General features: G+C 44.6%; 1 protein-coding gene across 6 annotated transcripts in view; it reads right to left on the bottom strand.

The window, feature by feature from the left end:
• The window catches only part of SGK3 (serum/glucocorticoid regulated kinase family member 3), a 152,032-nt gene that overhangs the window by 117,740 nt on the left and 18,005 nt on the right, over nt 1-16,287 (bottom strand). For 2 of the 6 annotated variants that reach the window (XM_070075141.1, XM_051844535.2), the window contains exons 2-3: nt 7,620-7,789; nt 7,371-7,468 (exon numbers count right to left, since the gene is read on the bottom strand). The exons of 2 other annotated variants lie outside the window; for them this stretch is intronic. The gene's annotated coding sequence lies outside the window, so the exon portion shown is untranslated. The remainder of the gene's footprint in view (nt 1-7,370; nt 7,469-7,619; nt 7,790-16,287) is intronic. 2 more of the 6 variants (XM_070075138.1, XM_070075142.1) reach the window with 1 other exon arrangement.

Genomic DNA, 16,287 nt, shown 5'->3' with positions numbered 1-16,287 from the left:
CCATTGGAGGGTGAACCAACGGCAAAGGAAGACCTTTCTCTCTGTCTCTCTCTCACACTGTCCACTCTGCCTGTCAAAAAAATATATATATATTATAAGTGTTTTAGAGTGTTTCCACAAAGATGTTTTACCCTCTCTTTTTCTGAGAATTCCCCTCAAAAGAAGAGGGAAAACACAAAAGACAAAATCTACATCATTAGAAGGTAGCCAGTGGAGGAGTGGGAAACAGGCAGAGGAGAGGAGTGGAAACCTAAGGGCCCGCAGAGGGGACTGCAGACAGGAAGTTAGCTGACCTAACTTAGCGAATCAGGGAAATGGCCCAAGGTTTGGTGAAACAGGCAAGAGGCGAGAAAAACGGAGTAGTTCTAGAGAAAAGAGCTGATGCTGCTATCATCTGCGATGGCCCCCTCAAAAAGCTAGCTCACCTTTTGTAAGTCCCCTATGGTTTGAAACTTAAGAAGCTTCTCTAACTTTCTTGAGTGTCTGGGGCTCTCTTCCCACTAGGCTTTTGCACTTGTTTGACATCAGGCCAGATGTCACTGAGCTGGAGAATCCCTCCCTGACTCCAAAGCTGGGTTGGATGCCTTTGCTATCAGCTCCTGGGGCACTTCCTATAGTTTAGCATATTTTCCCCTGGATTATTACTGTCTGCTTCACATTTAGACCACAACCTCCAAAAGAGAAGAAGCTACAGTGATTTCCTTCCTTCCTTCCTTCCTTCCTTCCTTCCTTCCTTCCTTCCTTCCTTCCTTCCTTCCTTTCCTCCCTCCCTCCCTCCCTCCCTCCCTTTCTTCCTCCTCCCTTCCAGAGGCAAAGAGACAGAGAGACAGCAAAGACAGAACAATCTCCCATCTGCTGTTCACTCCCATCTGCCCACAACCACAGAGGCTGAGCCAGGGCGGCAACTGGGAACTGGGAACTCAATCAAAGTCTCCCATATGGGTGGCAGGAACCCAAGCATTTGAGCCATTACCAACTGCCTCCCAGGTGCACATTAACTGGAATTAGGAGTGTACTCAAACCTGGGTACACCAATATAGGATATGGGTGTCTTAACTGCTAGGCTAAACACCCTCCCCTGATTTCTATCCCATACTTGGCACTCAATAAATACTTGGTGAATACAGAACTACTGTTTATTGCTACAATATATGATTTTAAAGTCCATAATCTGATACTGAAGCCCAGATTTGAAAAAGACAAAAATGCTTCAAGCACATGACCAGCCTTTCTGCCTAGGAAGTACACTGACCTAACTGTGCAGTCTGATTTTAAAGAAGGACTGCCCAAAATTAGGTTGAATAGATAAAGGGACTGGGAGTGAGGAATTTGAATTTGAACTAATAAAGAGCTATTGTGGGTTAAGAAAGGTAGGCATGCAATTAAAATAGGCCTCTAAGAAGATTAGTCTCCTCTGGTATGCAGAATAAAATGGGGGAAATATTTTCCTTCATTTTTTTGGCCTGGTTCTTAAAGATGGGGTAGATGACCATATCAACAGGAGTAATCAACCACAAAGGCTGGATTTACATGAACAGAGTTTAGTATTCATTAATTCAATCATTGTTGGAGGTATACTATGTTCTATGAGCTGTGCTATATTATTAAAACATTCATAAATTATAATCTGAAACATGAGGACAAATTGTGGATAGATAGGCCACATCAATGTGTCTGTTTTCCAATACAGTAAGGGGAGTATTTAAATGCAAATGGGAAAGAATTTGCATGAAATGATATGATTTTCATGGAGCTAAATCACACTTGTCTTACTTTATTAATGTTTCTGTATCAATAGATAATTTTAATTTTTTATTAATTTTAATTTTATTAATTTTATTTAATTTTAATTTTTTTATATATTTGAGACAGGGCAGAGAGAGGATGAGAGAGGGAGAGAGAGAGAGAGAGAGAAAGAAAGAGATCCCGACTTCTGGTTCACTCCCCAAATAATCATGCCTGCTAGGTTCAGGCCAAACCCAAAGCTGAGAATTCAATCCAAGATTCCCCTGTGAGTGGCCGGAACCCAATAACTTGTCTACCACCACTACCTCCCAGGATCTGCATTAGAAGGAAGCTGGACTCAGTAGCTAGATTTGGGGGTCAAACCCAGGCACTCCAATATGAGACACAGGCATCTTAACCTATGGGACAAATGCCTGCTCCAGAGAACAATTTTAATGACAACTATGGCTCCTACCTCTGATGATGAGCAGAACACTGAATGTGTCTCAGGGAATCCAAGAGTTCCTCATGCGACACAGGAAAATAAAGAAAGACATTTAGAAGAAATAATTCCAATACAAGGTCGTGTTAGGATTGAAGCACCCAGAGGAAGCCCTGGGGAGGGGCAAGTGTTTCAGTTTTGGAAGACTCATTCCCTCTTATTCCTGTACTATGCAGTTAGGCCCACAATGGTTTTATCTATGCAAAATATGTACAAATCTGTTTTCTTATCATTATTGCCTAAACAATATAGTATACCAACCATTTATATAACATTTACATTGCATTTGGTATAAGCAATCTAGAGATGATTTTCAGCACATAGGAGAATGTACACAGGCCATATACAAATACTATACCACTGGAGATTCGAGTATCTGCAGATTTTGGTATCCAAGGAGGGTCCTAGAACCAATCTTTCCTGTGGGTACTTAGGGACAACTGTACACCCATCATTTTCATTAAGGACATGGGAAATCTTTTTTATTTATTTATTTACTTTTTTGACAGGCAGAGTGGATAGTGAGAGACAGAGAGAAAGGTCTTCCTTTTTCCATTGGTTCACCCACCAGTGGCTGCTGTGGCTGGCGCACCGCGCTGATCCGAAGCCAGGAGCCAGGTGCTTCCTCCTGGTCTCCCATGCAGGGCCCAAGGACCTGGGCCATCCTCCACTGCACTCCCGGGCCACAGCAGAGAGCTGGACTGGAAGAGGAGCAACAGGGACAGAATCCGGCGCCCTGACCAGTACTAGAAGCCAGTGTGCCGGCGCCGCAGGCAGAGGATTAGCCTATTGTGCCACGGCGCTGGCCAGGAAATCTATTAAAGAGAGCCATACGCTTGATGGATTCTTCTACTTCTGTACATGTTTACGCAACAAACCCTAATGATTCATCACCACTGCTCATTACCTAAGTTCAAGTTTCACAACTTGCTTTCTACTTCTCCCTCCTTTTAAAACTAAACCATGAGGGCAGATGTTGTGGCACAGTGGGTTATGCCAATGCTTATGACTCCCACATCCTCAGTCAAGTACTCGTTCAAGTCCCAGGTGCTCTCCAGTTTCCATCCTCCTAGTGTGCAAGTGCACACTCAGGGAGGTATCAGGTGATGGCTCAAGTATTGGGTCTCTGCCACCCACGTGGGAGACCTTGATGGAGCTCTGGGCTCCTGGTTTCTGCCTGGCCCAGGCCTGGGTGTTGGGGATGTTTAGAGGAGTGTACCAACAGATGGAAGCTCTCTCTCTCTCTCTCTCTCTCTTTCTTCTTTCTTCTTCTTCTTCTTTCAAGATTTATTTATTTGAAAGAGTTATAGGAGAGGGATAGAGGAAGGGAGGGAGGGAGAAAGAGGGAAAGTAAGAGAGAATCTTCCATTTGCTGGTTTATTCCCTAGATGGCTGCAATGGCCAGGGTGAGGCTAGCCTGAAGTCAACAGTCTGGAACTCCATCCAGGTCTCCCATGTGAGTGACAAGGACCCAAGCACTTGAGCCATCTTCTGTTGCTTTCCCAGGCACATTAGCAGGAAGCAGCTGGGATTTGAACCAGCACTCAGACAGGATGCAAGCACAGCTTAACCTGTTGCATCACAATGCTGGCCCCATCTGCCTTTCAAGTAGATGGGAATAAATATACATTTAAGAAAATAAACAGTCTGTTTGAAGATGATAATTTTATTGAAAAAAACCTGAACTATTCACATAAACACTATACATAAAATAATTATAAAAGAACTATAATAACAAAAGTTTATTATTTTTAGCAACTTACAGCACATTTGAATAGCTTGCCTCCTGGTTTTTCTAGGAGATGCCAAACATATATATAAAGTATAGCTTTTTAATAGAAGTGAAAATTTTTTTATTTTGATTCCCACAATTTTAACAATTTTAAAATAATAGCATTATTTGAAGTCAAGCATTGCCTTCCTTTCAAAACAAAGGTGATGAACCATGCTGACCCATTCTGTAACATTCATATCAGACGTCATTTCAAAATGGTAAAAATGATCCTAAAATTTACATTAGATTAATTTTCTTACAAGATTCTGCAAATAAATATAATAAAAATCAGTGGTCATTTTTCCAACAGCTTGGCATAATTTTTGTCATATTCCCAAATTGCTTTTCACTGTAATTCCTGCAGCAAATTCCTCCAGTACATTTTAGAACTTTTGCAAATTAAGTTAGAAGTAGTTGTTCACCTCAATTCATCTCTGGTGAATGGCTGTGTGGAACTCTAAACTTAAGTACAACTGCATTACTGTTCTCTGATTCGTGTAGAATAATTCTTGGATTCATGGCAATGCCAAGCTAAATGACACTGCAAAGAAACCCTTTGTTTCCGAATAAATCACTGCTTGGCTTTAGATAATGCTATAAAGAATCTTATTCATGCAGTGTACCCTAGTTAAAATTGTAAAAGTTGAGAACAACAACAAAAACTTCCACCTCCATTGAAATAATAATCTTTATTTAAACTTATTTTTCTATATAAATTTGCTAGAATTTTAGAGGTGAAAGGAATTTGAGTAATGTACAATCAAAGAAAGTCTGACTTGCTAAGGGTTAGTTAAGTTAGAATTAGATCTAATACTAGAATGCAGGCCTTCTAAATGCCCTCACGGAAGCCATTAAATTGTATAGACCATTGTGGACAGATTGATACCAGCCAACATTTATCAAGTGTCTACTTTGTGTCCTCCATTATGCCAGGAATTTTCACATCCATCATCTCTTTCCCAAGTCAGTGTATAAGATTAGAAAACACTTATTAAAACAACCACATTCACTCCTTTGAATGTTCAGTGTCACTAATAGACAGTACACCGCATGATCTAGTTGAAGATATTTCAATCACTGCAGTAAATACGCTAGAGAAGAGGATGTGTTCTACCAACATACTTCACTCCCAGAGACTTCCCTCTCAGAAGTAGAAATAGATTTAGGGGCCAGTGTTGTGGCACAGCAGGTGAAGCCACATGGGTGCCAGTTCAAGTCACAGCTGTTCCACTTCCAATCCAGCTCCCTGCTAACATACCTGGGAAAGCAGTAGAAGATAAACCAAGTACTTGGGCACCTGCCACCTACGTGGGAGACCCAGATGGAATTCAAGGCTCCTGACTTCAGCCTGGCCCAGCCCTGGCCATTGCAACCATTTAGGGAGTGAATCAGCAGATGGAAGAGATCTACTTTTCTCTCTCTCTCTCTCCCTCCTTCCCTCCCTCTCTCTCTCTCTCTCTCTCTCTCTCTCTCTCACACACACACACACACACACACACACACTCTAACTCTGCTTTCTGAATAAAATAATTTTTTTTAAAGTTACCATCCATGCTGGGTCGCCTGCCTCGAAGTCTTGGTGCTTGTTCCCTCTGCCTGGTTGCTCTACTTGAGATGTCTCTGTGGCCTTCATGTCCTTGGCTCAGATTCCTCACTTCCTAAGATACCCTGACATCCTATTTACACCCACAACCTCTCCTGGCTCCATCTCCTAGCATGTCCAAATTGGATTTCTCTCTTTCTCTTTCTCTCTTTCTCTCTCACCATCTTCTATGGTCGGTGGTTTACTTTTGCTATTTCTCTGTGAGGTCAAGGATCCCTTCCTATTGCATACACTGCATACTAGCACCTATGCCTGGCAGACAGCAGGCTCTGAAAATATTCCGTCAGCAAATGTATTGCCTTTGTGACAGACTGTTAAGAGGAAAAGTTCAAAAAAGTTTTAAAATGCTGTTTGTGATGTATACTCACATCCTCTGCTACATGTTAATACTGTGAATGCTTATGACAAACACGTCTAAAAAGGACAGAGCTTGTAAAATAGACACCAGGCTTAAAAATCGTTGCTGATCCTGTTCTCTTTTTGGGTTTTTCTTACACCTGCCTAATCCTCTCCACTGCCAGCACCACCCCCTTCCCTGCCCAATCCCTCCACTACAACACATACACATCCTATTGGTGTTTCCCTCATTTAGGCATCTAGGTCCTTGTAAATTAGGAAATGTTGCTATAGAAGGAGGAAAAGAGAAGCTTCTTTTTAGTTTCAACAGCCTAGGTCCTGAGAAAATTCAGAGCACACATATGTTTCGATGAGTATGGACCACATTATTATACCCTCAGACAAGTAAAAGATTTCCCAGGCTTTGGGGGTAGGAACTAGGGAAGATGGGGAGAGGTCAGGGGAGTCCAAGATAAGAGGACCTTTTACCTCAGGCAGCCTTTGGTTCAGGACCTAAGCATCCCGAGCCAGGGAGCACCACACAGGGCCAGAGCTAAGCAGTCCTCCAGACTTCCTGCCCGCTGACTTCTTGCTGAAACATTGTCAGCTGCAACTGATACGTCTGTCTAAAGACAGCCTAGCAAGGAGACACTCACTATCTCAGGTGAACCCTTGAGGTCAATGTGGCAACTTATTGTCCTCCATAACCCAGGTTCTCTCTTCTGTGATCTCAGGGAATTGAGGCTTTTCCTGGCCTTGTCAGCTCTTGGGTGCACAGCTCTAACAGATGGCTGCCATAGCTCTAACCTTACATCCTCACAAAACTGCATCCAAAGGCAAGGCAGGAGGAACTAAAAGGGTTAACAGGCAGTTAAGAGGCCCCTGCGGGAATGAGGAACCAAGTGTTTGTATGAAACTGCCATCTGCTAAGGAAATTGAAGATAGTTAGGGAACACAATGGATCCTACACCCACAGGTAAGTAAGTATAAGAAGCTCGGCTCTGGCACCAAATCAGAGCACATTACGAAGCAATGTGTCCTCAGTGGTCACGTTCCTCAAGTGCGTAGCAGGGTAAGCACTTGGCTACTCAAGAAACACAGACGATGCAAAGAAGACCCGTGGCACATGGAAGGAAGAATTGATCAGTTGATATGCACTCCCTAGAAGCTCCCAATCCCCAGGGATTGACAGAACCCTCCCTTGGGGACCCCTCCTGGCAAGCAGGAGTCTCAGTTTCTCAATCAAATCTACTTTCCCTTTGCCCACCCGCTCCCCATTGTCTGCGTCATAATTGTTCATCTCCGGGAGACAGAGAACCAGCCCCAAATTCCTGGCACAATAGGATGCAGAGAAGACGCTACCTAGACACATCTTCCTTTGTGGCAAGGAGGAACATCTTTTCCAGAATTCTCCACAGACTTCCCCTTACCTCTCTTGAGTTAGGAGAGTGTCACATGCCCTCCCCTAGCTGCAAGGAGTTGGGAATGTCTGGTGTATTCAGTCTGTGTGGTAGGACGTGGGCTCTACCTATAAGGATGAAGAAGAGAGGCATACAGGTAACTTGATTGAGCAGAAAGCCACCAGTATATGCCACAACCTTCCAGACCCTGTCATCCATCAGTCATCCTCCAAGAGTGGCACCTGTTTGTGCTCAAGACCTGGTCACTTTCAGACTCACCTTTCTGGGGAGATGTCTTTTCTGGGAAGATGTCCTTCCACACCAATGGAGTGATAGCCTGGACAAGGAAAATGTCCCACACTTATACCTGGGCAGGATTCATTGGAGGATTGGTTCTGGATTCAGTTTGTTGATACCTCTAAAAGGCCAAGTCCATGGGCATTCTCCAGCTGTCATTATACAAACCAACAATCCTATTAGACTTCCGAAAGCACTCAGCCACTTCAGGCCCTGCCATCAGAGTGATCAACAAGAAAAGCATGAGCTCAGAATTGAAAGTCTTCCCTATCACCAGTCTCAGTGGAATATCCCAAAGAATATGTGAATTGCAAGTTGAACTTAGTTTTGAGAAACCAGCTGGTAGTAATAAAAAAACAAGACTGGCTGTTGCTTTTCAACTGAAGATTCACTGTTTCTTAGCTGTAAGCAGCAAGAGCACCACTTCTTCAAGTAAAAATAGATTTGAATGACATGGTCACCTATATATTGTTCCATTTCCTTTTCTGTTAAAATGAAATAGTGCAGCAGCCACTGTTGTGGTACAGTGGGTTGAGCTGCCACCTGCAACACCACATCCCTGTTCAAGTCCTGGCTGCTCAACTTCCAGATTGAGCTCCCTGACAATGCACCTGGGAAAAACAGTGGAAGATGGTCCAAGTCCTTGTGTTCCTCCCATCCATATGAGAGACCCGTACGGAGTTCCAGATTCCTGGTTTCAGTGTGGCCCAGCCCTGGTCATTATAGCCAGTTGAGGAGTGAACCAGTGGATGGAAGATCTCCCCCTATTGTCTCTCTCTCTGTGTAATTCTGCCTTTCCAATAGATAAATAATTCTTTAATTTTCAAAAAAGGAAATAGCCCAAACATTTACAGTAAAATTAATAATGGATAATTGAGTACACTAAATAAAAATATACTATGTAAAACAGTATTAAATAGGAAATTTAAAAATTCACAACTACAATATATACATACACACATGCATATACATACATAATGTAATATAAAAATAACAGTTATATGGGATCAAGGATTATTTAAACTGCTTTCTTTGTGTGGGAAACAGAAATGACAGATAACTAAACCAATATGGCTTTTGACATATTGAAGCAAGACTTCCCTAATGTCTCATTCGCTCCCTCACACCAAGACTTCTGCAAGCCCTAACGAAGTGTGCTGCCCTGCAGCTGATGCTTCAACAGCTAACTCAGCTCCATCTCCAAGCGGGGACAGAGAAGGTAAGCTGATGGAATCAGGAAAAGAGGAAAAGAAAGGACAGCTAAGTTTCCATGTTTACTGTTTGTCACATATATTTGGCTCAGAAATGTCTCTTATTCAACATATTCTACATCATTAATACAAATTGCTAGGTTTTCATGGGTAAAAATAACTATATCAATACAAAACAAAGACAGATTGTATGTGCACCCTAGACAATGTGACTCTGAAAATTCTCCTTCCAAATTGCTCCATCTAAATAGCATGACTTCTGGATCTTTTATGGACAAATCTGAAAACCTCATGATCCTAAGTGTAGCTCTTTGACCTTTTGCAATAGGAAATCTAGACTAAAAGACACTCTCACCAGCCAAGTCATTTAGACACTGGCTCCTTTCCTCGCCCAGTTACAAAGGGATGGTGCACTCTGGAAGCCAGGCCAAGCCGTTAGAATTCCGCCCAGTCCTCCCTCGGAGAGATTCTCTGGACACTAATGAGCAGACAAGTTCCTACATCCACAAGGATGACTTCTCTTGGTTCTGCTTTTCCAAGCTGAACTTAATGATAAAACAGCAAGAATGAGCAAGAATAAACCTGCAATACTTGTTTTTTTTTTTTTAACCCTTTCAAAATACCCACACTACAAATGCCCAAGAGAAAAAAGTCAGTCTTCTTTAGCTATCCCACAAAGTCAAGAAGAAAAGAGGTTAATTCCATATTTTCAAACTTTTGAGGCTATAATTTCCCACTGGCAAGAAACAAATTTCATATCACAAAGTTTCACAAAATATATTTGCCTTTCTGGTTTGTATAGCACACAAATACTTTTTTTTTTTTTTTTTTTTTGACAGGCAGAGTGGACAGTGAGAGAGAGAGACAGAGAGAAAGGTCTTCCTTTGCCATTGGTTCACCCTCCAGTGGCCACCGCAGCCGGAGCGCTGCGGCCGGCACACCGCGCTGATCCGATGGCAGGAAACAGGTGCTTCTCCTGGTCTCCCATGGGCTGCAGGGCCCAAGCACTTGGGCCATCCTCCACTGCACTCCCGGGCCACAGCAGAGAGCTGGCCTGGAAGAGGGGCAACCGGGACAGAATCCGGCGCCCCGACCAGGACTAGAACCCGGTGTGCCGGCGCTGCAAGGCGGAGGATTAGCCTAGTGAGCCGCGGCGCCGGCTCAAATACTTTATATTTCATCTTATTCTGTTCTGCTCTCTTCTTTCCTCTCTCTCCTTCTCTTCCTCCCTTCCCTTTCTTTCTCATGTACCGACTGAATTCCCATACACTGGTTTCATAACCCCATAATGGATTTTAGTTTGCAGTTTGAAAAACATTGTATTAAATGGCGATTATAAATTAACAAGGACTAACACAAAGGATATTTTTAAAGTCAGTAATAATTGTGGTAAAGGGATGAAACCAATTCCCATGGTAGAGACTACATTATAGCAGTAGGCTTTTGTGGAATTTTATTTATTCGTTAAGGAAAAAAAACCTGTTTTAATTAAGAGGCCATCCCTAGACTCGAATAGCCTCACTGTAAAATATGAACACTGACACATTAAAGTAGAAGTCCTGTGGGCCACTCCCACTCCCCACCACCACCACCACCACCAAGTCTCTTCCCAGCAATGGCTGCTGTCCCAGGCACTTACATACACATAGGCCTATGTGGATAGAAGCGTTTTTCTTCTGTTTTAATAAAAGAAGTATATGATGGGGTTCAGGAGATCCTACCCCAAAATATGTCACCTTGGCACCTGAGAGGACAGAAGAAATAGGCAGGTCAATCTGACTTCCTCCATCTTTCTCTGAAGCAGGAAATAAATATCCAGGCAGGAGGTGCAGGAACACAGTGCAGTGGTTAAAAACTCTAGTTGGGATGCCTGCATCTCATATCTGGAGTACTTGGATTTGCAACCTGGATCTGCTTCCAACTTTCTGCTTGTACCTTCCCTGGGAGGCAGCACTTGATGGTTCAAGTACTTGTGGACCATGCCACACACATGGAGACCTGGGTTGAGCTCCTAGCCCATGGCTTCACCCTGGCCCAGGCCTGACTGTGGCAGTCATTAGGGGGTGAACCAGTGGATGGAAGATTTCTCTCTCGCTCTCTCTCTCTCTCCCTAACTCCTTCAAATAAATAATAAATAAATCTTTTAAAAAATTAAAACAAACATAAAACCTAGAGAGTATTTTTTGGCCTTCCCCAGTCCCCAGTAGCAGGTCACCTGATGTGAGAAGTATCTTTGTATACCCTGAAGAAAGGAGCAACCCTATCCTTCCGTCTTTGGGACTCAGAAGAATCTGAACAGGTCTTGTACATGTTTTCTAGATTTAACACCATTAGTTCACACTCCCTTTTCCAATCGTGTTTCTCCATGACTGCTCATTCTTTAGGAAGTGGCATAAAAATATACAAGTTTAATCATTTCTTTGGATCTTCATTTCCTTATAAAAGTTCCCATGACACAGACAATTTACATTAAATAATTGCATATGCTTTGCTCTCACTAATCTGTCACAGCCATAAATCCGGTACTTATCATGAAGCAAAGACTCAGGATGGATACCACTTCCTGTACATCATCGGCCAGGTCAGCCTCAGCCTGGTGATGCTCGCCCACTAGGTGGCGACTGGGAAGCATGTGGCTATGAAACTGCACCTGCAAAACCACTGCAAGCCCTCCTCTAGCTCACGACAGGTGGAGAGAAGTGGCCATCCTGAAGAGCCAGGGCAGGCAGGTGGCCTACGGGAGGAGCTCAGGTTCCTCCTTGGGGGTGGGGGGGGTGCTGCATCCTGTCAGCCCCAGTGATGGACCCTGGCATCCACTGCCAAAATGTAGCTCCCCTGTAGCCTAACTTGGCAAGCCAAGAGGGAGGTCTGCAAACTGAGCCACCTGAGGTTTTTCTTTTTCTTGAGCATTTTGTGACTGCTCACAAAGAGAGATCACAGCTGGATGCACTGACTGGGTCCCATGTGATGTTTGGGTTCCTGTGTGTACCTTGGCAAGGTCCAACTGAGTTGACCTGCATATGGATCACCAAAGAAAGACAGATGCTGTCCAGTCTCACTGCTGTGAGGATTCCAGAAACGTTGATCTGATAATAGAGAGTAGAGTGATGGTTCCCAAAGGATGGGGATAGGGAGAGGAAAGGGAGAGGAGAAGGAGGGAGGGGCTCAAAGCCAACACAGTTGCACACGTACAGGAGGGACAGGTTCTGAGATCTCTGGCACAGCAGGGAGATCGTGGTCCATAGGGTGTGTAAGCAGCAGAGCTCAGAGTGTCCACATCCAGTGTCTCCCTGCATTGTCAATGGAGGACAAAACCCAGCTGCGAGGGACACAGGCCCTGACAACATGGTATGCAGGATCAACCGGCTGTGGATTCAAACAGCTGCAGGTGGGAGCCGGGCAGGAAGTCCATGCTGCTATGTGCCTGAGGTCTTGGTTCAGCAGAAGACAGCATGGGCAAAGTACTTGGGGTTTCTCTGCAAAGGTGTTCAGGTCAATAGGATACCTGGCAGCACCCTGGCCTTTCAAAGCCACCTGTACAAAGCACAAGTGAGCTGAAAGGAGGGCTGGAGAAGGCCCCTTTGGAGCCACCCAGGGAAGCCATGGAAATGGGACTCTCCCCCCACTGCCCAAACACACACACTCCTGTTCCTCTTCTCTTCCATGTTTCTGGGGGGAGGGGAGATAGTTATTGATGAATGACCCTTTTTCAAATATGATGTTAAAATGGATGCTCCTTCAACACGGATCTTTTGTTGTTTGGCATCCTGCAGCACAGAATTGGGGCTGTGCATGCTCCAGCTTAAGCAGTCATGCCAAACTTGGAAAGTCTCTAGAAAGTTACATGGAAAACTGATTTCAGAGAATTATCAAAGTAACCCCAAGTGACAAATGATTCACAGTGGTCTTCAAGAAGTAAGACTCAGAGCCGTGTACCAGGCAGGAACGCAGACACTGTGTGACTTCCTGACACACACGTTACCAGGGTGTCTCTGTCAGAAGATCCCATGGGAACACTAGGTCCTTCTAACATGTGTGCATCCTGCCCCAGCATCCACAACAAAATGACAAAGTCCCAAGAACCAGATCCTGTTGGGAGTCACAAAGGTGGCCTGGTTGGGGTCTCTAGGAGGTTCAGGTCACTTGACTGTGCTGCCGTTTCCCGACTGAATCGCGCCGAATGTCTTAGGCCTTTACATGATGACATTTTCTCCTTCTGGGAGCTGTGGCATGGAGCAGTCCACCTGAGAGGCTTGGCCCAGGTCTGGGCCTTCAGCTTGTTTAAATCCCGGGAGTCAGAAGGGGGACTGATGTCAAAAGACAGTAGCCCAGAGGGCTGGAGAGCTGGTGAGCAGGGGGCCTTTGCTAAGGCAGTTCCAGGGTCCCAGGGACCCAGTATTTCCACATGAGGCAGAAAATGCGTAGTTTGGAAAGAGCCCAGGGGCTCCCTCTAGGGAAGCCTTTCATGTGCAATGACCCTGGGGTCTCCCCAGTCAGGTAGGATTTGTCCTTCACCCTGACAGCAGGGCTGGGGAAGCAAGAAGCAGGCTGCGGATAGGGTGGCAGCCTGGTGGTTCCCACCTGACCCCCAGTGTGGATTTTCTTTATGCCAAGCAGACCAATGTGTGGACTCCCAGTGTTGATTTTTCACTGATTAAATTGAACAATACCTAACTTTCATTGAGTATGTGTGCAAAATGCCACATTAGGTACATTACTTTAAATGTTTTTGGAAGATTTATCAAAATGCTAAGTTAGATTGGAAAGCAACTAACACTGAAAAAAAAAAATATATATATATAGGAGAGACAGAGAGCAAGAAAGTACCTGCTTATTAATTCCTCAAATGGTCAACAATGGCTGTGGCTGAGCAAAGGTCAAAACCAAGAGCGAGGAATTCAATCCAGGTCTCTCACATAGATTGCAGGAACCCAATTACTGGAGCCATCACTTCTGCCTCCCAGGTCTCATTACCAAAAAGTTGCAGTCAGAAGCCAAGGCCATGTATCAAATCCAGGGTCTCTGATACAGGACATGGCTGTATTAACAGCTAGGCTAAATGCTCACCCCAACCAATACTTTTTAATGTTTAACAATTCCTAGATTCCTAACTTTAGTCTTTATACTTGAATGTAATATCCTCATATTTATTCAAAAGTCTCTATTTTTCCAATTCATGTTTTCTTCCACATTAGCTTTTCTGCTGGATGCCTCCTGTTCACCATGTGGGTTTTCCTCAAACATTAGTGGATTCCTGGATGCAAGTTATGTTTGTCCTCAAGAGTCCCTCTGGGTCGTCTGTGAGTAGACTGCCTCCTGCAATGGGCAGAGGGGGAATGGGCAGGGCTCCTGAGCCTTCTTGCCCTCTTGGGTTTTGGAGCTTCTTTGAATCCTGCCCTGCCCATGTCCTGCCTACACCTCTCCAGAAGCAGATACATCTTCTTGTGGTGTGGCACAGAATGACTCATTAAAATGTTTAAAAAGGAATAGCCAACCACGGGAACAAAATGTGTCACTAGCAAGAGGTCCTTTCACCAAGTTGTAGCAGTTTTCTGATCCTCACATAAACTCCAAAGACATAAAAACAAGCCCCGCCAAAAAGTCATTCAACAAAATCTCAGTGAAGACATGGACCATGTGGCTGTATTATCTGAACATACAAGTCCTGTAATTCCCCTTCACTCACACTGTAAATCAAGACTAACTCCAACTCAACACTACTAAAGGAAATTTATTGCTTCGTATAATGTCAGAGTCCAGGTGCACATCAGGCTGCAGGCAATTCTGGATCCAAGAGCTTCAACTAGGTCATCAAGAATCTCCTGCTGTCCTTTATTTAGGTCTGCTTTGGTCAGTGTTGGCCTCATTCTCTGGTGGGTTCCCACCTACCCTGGTGATAGAAAGATAACCCCCTCCATCTTTAGGGCTGGCATCAGTAGGAACATTATTCCAGTGACTTATCCCAGTGGAAGGAGAAATGTCTCCTTCTCAGTGGCTCCAGCGAAATCCCAGTGTCTTTTAAAGAAGTTATCCATTTATTTATTTGAAAGGCAGAGAGTCAGGAGAGGCACAGAGGGAAGGTGGGAGGGAGAGAGCTCCCATTCACTGGTTCACTCCCCAGTGTCCACAACAGCCAAGGCTGAGCCAAACCATACTGAAGCCAGGAACTAGGAACCCAATTTAGGGCTCCCTTCCCTTACCCCCCTCTCTGCCTCTGCCTCTCTGTAACTCTGCCTTTCAAATAAATAAATAAATAAATCTTTAAAAGAAATCTAGGTCTCCCATGTGAGTGGTAGGGACCCAACTACTTAGGCCATCACCTACTGATTCCAGGACTGTGTCTTTTTGGCCTAGTGTGAGTCAAGTCCCTATTGCTGACCTTCGCATTGTCTAAGCCTGGATCAGGAGCCATCCCTGAAATGAGAACACGGAATGGACACTCCTTCCTAGGAAAATCAAGGTACCATCACCCAAAGAAAGAGGCTGCCCATGACAACCAAGACCCACCCTCACACCACTCGATGCTTTGGGGAAAATGATTACAAGATAGTCAAGAAAAGGAATAATGGCCGGCGCCGTGGCTCAATAGGCTAATCCTCCACCTTGCGGCGCCGGCACACCGGGTTCTAGTCCCGGTCGGGGCGCCGGATTCTGTCCCGGTCGCCCCTCTTCCAGGCCAGCTCTCTGCTGTGGCCAGGGAGTGCAGTGGAGGATGGCCCAGGTGCTTGGGCCCTGCACCCCATGGGAGACCAGGAAAAGCACCTGGATCCTGGCTCCTGCCATCGGATCAGCGCGGTGCGCCGGCTGCAGCGGCGGCCATTGGAGGGTGAACCAACGGCAAAGGAAGACCTTTCTCTCTCTGTCTCTCTCTCTCACTGTCTACTCTGCCTGTCAAAAAAAAAAAAAAAAAAAAAAAAAAAAAAAAAAAAAAAGAAAAGGAATAATGTTCCTACTGATAGTTCAGAAAGTTTAGAGAAATGAAGAGTCTGACAGACAGAGTAACTGCCCTTCAAAGATGTCCACACCACCGTGCCCAGAATTTGTCACTGCCACCTTATTTGTCAAAGGGTTTTTACAAATTAAGGTTATGGATTTTAAAAAACATTTTTAATTTACTTTACTTATTTGAAAGGCAGAAAGAAATTGAGTTTGGAAGAGAGAGGGCAAGAGAGAGATTGCCCATCCACTAGTTCACTCCCCAGATGCCTGCAACAGCTGGTGCTGCGCCAGGCCAAAGCCAGGAGCCAGGAGCCAGGAGCCAGGAGCCAGGAGCCAGGAGCCAGGAACTTGATCCAGATCTCCCACATGAGTGGTGAGGATCTAAGTACTTAAGCCATCACTTGCTGCCTCCCAGAGGCAGTTTGCATTTTTAACAGGAAGTGGAATCAGCAGTGGAGCTGGGACTCAAATCCAGGCATTCCAATATGGGATGCAGGCAT

The sequence above is a fragment of the Oryctolagus cuniculus genome, chromosome 6 (genome assembly GCF_964237555.1).
Source record: "Oryctolagus cuniculus chromosome 6, mOryCun1.1, whole genome shotgun sequence".
In the NCBI taxonomy this organism is placed as follows: Eukaryota; Metazoa; Chordata; class Mammalia; order Lagomorpha; family Leporidae; genus Oryctolagus; species Oryctolagus cuniculus.
This window is presented reverse-complemented; position numbering and strand designations above follow the sequence as displayed.